The sequence below is a fragment of the Manis pentadactyla genome, chromosome 14, assembly GCF_030020395.1.
Source record: "Manis pentadactyla isolate mManPen7 chromosome 14, mManPen7.hap1, whole genome shotgun sequence".
Lineage (NCBI taxonomy): Eukaryota > Metazoa > Chordata > Mammalia > Pholidota > Manidae > Manis > Manis pentadactyla.
This window is the reverse complement of record NC_080032.1, coordinates 83,820,008-83,826,007: the sequence shown is the minus strand read 5'-3', so window position 1 is coordinate 83,826,007 and position 6,000 is coordinate 83,820,008. Positions and strand designations below refer to the sequence as shown.

General features: G+C 42.5%; 1 long non-coding RNA gene across 1 annotated transcript in view; it reads left to right on the top strand.

Moving 5' to 3' along the window:
• The first annotated feature begins 509 nt into the window (after positions 1–509).
• Positions 510–6,000, top strand: part of LOC118914588 (uncharacterized) — a 154,547-nt gene continuing 149,056 nt past the window's right edge. Inside the window, exon 1 of the long non-coding RNA XR_005025671.2 lies at positions 510–632. This is a non-coding gene — a long non-coding RNA (uncharacterized LOC118914588). The remainder of the gene's footprint in view (positions 633–6,000) is intronic.

Below are 6,000 nucleotides of genomic sequence, written 5' to 3'. Positions count from 1 at the left end.
TCCAGAGACGAATTTTTAGGAAAAGAGTCCAATGGAAACTTACTCCTTAATTAAATGAGGAAAGGGAATAGAGATTAGATTTAAGTACCTAATAATGCAGCTACTAACAGCATACATTATTCTAACCATGATCAACGGTGGGACTTCAGGAAAATTACTTTTTTGGGCTTTAATTGGATGATCAGTTAAAGGTGTTGATACTGACCTAGCCTATCTCATAACAAACGTGTGAAAACAGGTGAGATAGGAATATATTCCCTGAAGTAGTTATTGCTGGGCTTGATTTTCCTTTTCTAGCTCGGGAGGATGCAGAAGTCTCCTCAGCTGCTGAGCAGTAAAAGCTGTCATTCAACACCCCGGGAGGGCTTCCATTTCCAAGGTGACCGAGCGAAAACCAAGGCCCGCGCAGCCGCCACGCGCCCAGCCGCGCACCTGTCTGCAGCCGACGCGCACGGGCAGCGGCAGGTTTCCCAGCGCTGTCAATCACTGCAGGTGAATTCCAGCTGCGCGGCCGCGGTGTAACCCTCCTCTTCCTCGTCCGAGCTCAGCTTCCAAGCACCAGGTCCGGCGGAGAAACCTCGGGACCCACGGCACAGGCGGGCGCAGACACGCAGACCGGGTCGCAACGTGAGGTAGGGACATCTTGGGGCCAGTCTTAAGGAGGGAAGAGTTAGAGGCAGATGCTGAGAAGCGCGGTCACCTCTGCTGTATCTCGTGATGATTCTGTGCTCGGCTGTGGCCCTGACTGAGGATCGAACTGGCCCAACACCAAGCTGCCGGAAGGGTTAGGGCAGACTTCTCATTACGTGAGCAAGGCCCTGTCTGTACGGCAAATGCGGACTTGACCAGATGACCCGTTTCGTTTGTTCTTTACTCTGAAAGCAACAGCACAAAGTTGAATGGGGAGTGCAAATGGTTGTTTCAGGACCTCAACAGCATGGCTGCCAGACCCAACTTCACTTGGCCCAAGCTGGTGATTCACTTCCTTACTTTCATAAGCTGTAAAATTCACTGATAAAATTTAAATGAAGAAGCTAAATAGCTGGGAGACAAATGTAGACGCGTGCAGTCTGTTCTTCTCCCAGCCAATTCATCACTTGCTTTTCCAAGACCAATGATAGACAGGTGAAGGCAGATTAAAGTTAGTGTATTTATAAAATTACGAGACATCATATCTCATTCTTCTAATATTATTGATTGGCAGCCAGAAGACAGTGCCTTTGCTCTGTAATTGGAGATCAATACAGAAAATAAGCCAAATGTAATCTATAGAGTTTCACTTCGTTGGTGAAGTTCCACCTTGTTTAGATTTTAGAGCTGCATTTCTTGAAGGTAGTCAAATGGTCATCAGCTGTATCAAATATGGGGAGAAATTTCTGGTTTGCTTTACGACAAAGCAAAGTAACAATAAATCCAGCAAGCTTCTATTTCAGCAGCTACAAAGATTTACTTGCATAACAGCTTCTGAAGGAGCTCTTATTAATAGTAGATTTGATTCTTGCTATCTGTCTTGTGTTCATGCAAGGCAAAATATCTTCTATAATCAAAATATCTTCTATAATCTAATAATTCAAAGAGGTCTTTGAACAGGACCGAATTTCTTACTTATGAGACAAATGGTGATAAAACTGTGATAGGTTATTTTGCTTAAGAGTGTTTAAAAACCTACTTTCACAGATAACTCCAGTGAAGGAAGAGTTTACTTGCTCCATAATTAAATGTACATCCCAACAGCTTACCTCCATCATTTAAGAGGGCAACTGTAACTGACTCATGAAATGTAGCAACGGATAGAAAAGAAGCTCTGTGTTTAAAAATGGCACCAAATGGCTGTATTTCTATGTGCTCAGTAGACGTTCACTTACACACGCACCAAGACCTGGAAGGTGCATCCATAAAAGGACTGCTTTCCGTCAAGTGGCGTCTGCCTAAATCTTCAAGGTGTATCCAAGAGAGAGGAAACTTTACATGATTCACATGAGGCTTGAAAATGTGGAAGGAACAACCCAACCATCACTAACTGGGAGTTATTTTTTTCTAGGAAATTCCTTCAAGGTGGTAGCAACAAATGTGTTTGCTAAAAGCAAAGAGTAAAACTGGCCCAGCAACATTCGGCATTAAGTTATTACCAAAAGAAGGCCTTTTGGTAATAACTCAGATAAGGGCCTCTGTCTGCCTATATATAGTGTCTATACAGAGATGGGTAGAGTCCACTGGCCAGAGTTACTAATGTCAAAGGGATTGGGAGAGATTTGAATGACTAGAATTTTCTAGTGATTCCAGGAAGGCCTACATTAAAAATGTTCCTCTCATGGGGTCATTTTTTAATAACACGTACCTGATGTTGGCAATTAACCTAAGCCAATTTGGCTGCTTGAAGATTACCAGGTGTTTGGTAAACACTGGTGGTCTCTGGTGTTCAGAGCTCAATGGGGTGTAACACTGATGGCAAGTCTTGGATGAAATGCAGCTGCAAGTGCAAACATTTGTTAGCAAGCAGGTACAAAAAGAGTTTTCTACCATCTGCTCTTGTAAGCTCGGGGAAGTCCCCACTCAGCCTTGGGGCTCTTTTACACAACCTTGCTTGGAAAACTCTAAGGACAAGTAAAAATACACTGAGGCAGAGCGGTCCACTGTTTGCTGGTTAGGTTGGGCTCAGAGATGTTGTGAAGCTTGGGGACACAGGACCAGACAGAACCCAGGTTCTAGCTCTGTAAGGCTTTTGGGCGTCCCAGTCCAAGTCCTTTTCCATTTATGGGTAAGGATGCCTGTATGATCTTCCTAGCTAACCACCTGTCTTGGCATCACTTATTTCACTAGTTTAAAATTACCCTTCACCCTTGAATAATGCAGGTTTGAACTGGGTGGGTCCACTTATAGGTGGATATTTTTCAATAAATACATTGGACATTTTTTGGAGATGTGTGACAATTTGAAAAGACATTTTCTTTTCTCTAGTTTACTTTATTGTAGGAATACAGTATATAATACAACATACAAAATATGTGTTAACTGACTGTTTCTGTTGTGGGTCAGGCTTCAGTCAACAGTAGATTATTAGTAGTTAACTTTTGGGGAGTCAACCTTATACGTAGATTTTCGACTGCATAGAGGGTTGGCTGTTTAAGGGTCAACTGTACTTTCCAACCGCCCTCATACTGAAGAACAATCCTCTGGTATAGATTTTGATAACAGTATTGGAAGAACATGAACTCAAGAGCATGAGCTACTAGAGTATTTTAAGTGCTAACTACCCGCCTCTAACATTAAAGTTCACATGCAGGCAACACAGTGTTGATGCCAGTGCTGTGGGAATTGTCACACACAAAAGTCAATTGTCACACAGACAATATAAGAACCCCTTCTTGCTTTAGTCCTTTCCTATTTACTTTTATTCTTTTTAAAAATCAACAAGCAATCAATGAGATGAACAGATGATTTTCCTCCCAAGACAACTTATTGTTGACTAGTTAGAAACTATAACTTTAAGATAAAAAGTTCCAAGGGAGTCCTTTTTAGGTGGTGCTGGTAAAGGATAACTCTGTGAAGATCTGTTTGGCTGTTTATTCTTGAACAGAGGCATATGTTAGACAAAGTTTAAATAGTACACTGACCGGGACATCAGAAGTCTGTACTATTTATCTACCCACCTTCATATGCCTAAACCACCACTTCTCAAATGATCTGAAACGTGTCTGATGACAGAATCCATATTCTGAGTAAACCCTCTTAGTATCCTGTGTCATGCTAGAACACACTCTAAGAAATGCTGGTTATAAACTACCCCAGACAGAATGAGGTTAAGAAAGAAAAGTTTCCACATAAGAAGAGGTTTCCACATAAAACGCCCTCTCGAGAGACCATCTCAATATCTGGCAAAGCATTTTTGTATCAGAAATACATCTTTCTTGCAATTTTAAACCCATGGCCTGCTCTCCTGTTCTCAGTGGAGATGAGAACAGTGGGTCACTGTTTTCATCGTATGAACTCATTATTCATTTAGGGGACGTTATTACAACGTGCATCTGCTTCTTGTGCCACAAGAGCAGTGAGTCCGGTTCATTAATATGTCTCTGGTTTTAATCTTCAGCAAGGAATCATCAGCTGTGGCTCTCCTAGGGATGCTATGAGCTCAGAGACTATGGTAGAGTCACTTGGGGGTTAGGTTCTAAAACCACATAAAAAGCAAAAATCACAGGGTCAAGATTACTCTCAAAAATCCTTTTGGAGGCTCTGTGTTAGAGAATGAAGCCAAACCCAGAGAAATCATTCTTTAGAACTGGGACAAATGCCTATTTCTTTGATTGAGTATTGGGTAAATTAAGACTCATGTGAGGATGTCTTATTGTATGAAAAATGCAAATCTTTAAACACTAGAATCCCATTCATCACTGCGTGATGCTCACACCATGAGAGCTCACGGGAACTGAGATTGCCTCAGAAAAAGACACATTTATCTCATCTTCTGCTCTCTCCTGGGACTACGCTTACTGAAGGCAATGTCTTCTCTTTTTTGGTTTCTGTTTCTTTAAAAAAAATGTTTTTTACTGACTTAGTGTAATTGATTTGTGTAAATATAGCTAGGCAATATAATTTTTAGTCTGATTTAAAAGGTAAATGTAGAAACTTACATATGTATAAGAATGTATACATACAAATACGTATTTATATAAATACACAGAAATACACATGTAAATACATATTTATCCTTTAAATTGGACTAAAATATATAAATTGCAAAGCAAGGTAAATTTGTTCAATTTTGTTTTGTTTCATATCTGTAAACCTTGTTTCATTTCAGTAAATGTTCAACAGATACCCATTCTATGCAAGGAACACAGGGACACTTGGGCAAAAAGATGAATACAGCAGTATCTGCCCCCAAAGACTTCAAAACTGATCTAGAATGTGAACAAATAAAACTACAATCCAAGTAAGATGATGTTAAGTATCAAAATTGGGCAAACCTTCTTAATTACCTTGGGTGAGTCCTCTTACAAGCCCTCCTCGCCAGCCTCCGCAATGGCTCTTAGTAATGCAGGGCCACACTTCATCTGCCATTCAACAGATTTGGGGCAGTGCCTCAATGGCCAGACACTGTTCTGGGTTCTCTAGGATACATCAGTGAGCCACACGTAGAAAACTTACCTCCACGGGGCTAACCTTCTAATTGGGGTGGGGAGTGGGGTTTCGAGAGGCATGACAAATTAGTAAATTATATAGTAAGTTAAAAATGTGATACACATCACAGGAAGAAAACAAGATAGGGCGCTGACAAGGAGCCCCTGGAATGCAGGGCTTCGGGGCGGGTGGGGGTTGGTTGTAGTTTTACACAGAGCGCCCAGGGAAGGGGGTTGTTCAGCAAATACTTGAAAGAGGAGCTCTGGGGCAGAGTGTTCCTGGCGGAGGGACCAGACAAAGGCCCGGGGTGGGGGAAGGTGCCTGCTGACCCCAAGGAGCCGTGAGGATAGAGTAGCTGGTGCTGAGCGGGTGGGGGTGACGTCAGGGAGGTGGGGGGAGAGGTAGTACGGAGGGGATTTGGGCTCCAACCGTGTGGGATCTTGTTTGCCTCTGAAATGCCTGGGGGAGCCGCTGCTGCGCTCTGGGGCTGCTGGCCTGTGGGTGGGGGGTGGAATACAGGAGGGGAGGCCTCCGAGGGCAGGAGCAGCCTGTCTTGTGAACCTGCCCAGATTTCTGGAGGTAGTGATCAATGTAAGTCTGTTAAATAAATGAATCTGTAAACCGCTTCTAAAGAGGCAGCAAGTTCTCACTTCATGAATGCTCTGCCTTTGTTAAGTCTATGGCTGTTGAAGGCAAATTATGCCAAGTGTGGAATTCAATCTGCTTCTCTTTATTTTAAAATTTTCGGTCAATACGTACGTGGACAGGAATTCAGATTGCAGAGGGGGAACAGAAAATGACAAAAAGCTCGTTTGCAAAAACACTTCCCACAGCTTATTTAACCACCCGGCGAGTCTCTTTCACTAGGGTGTCTAATTC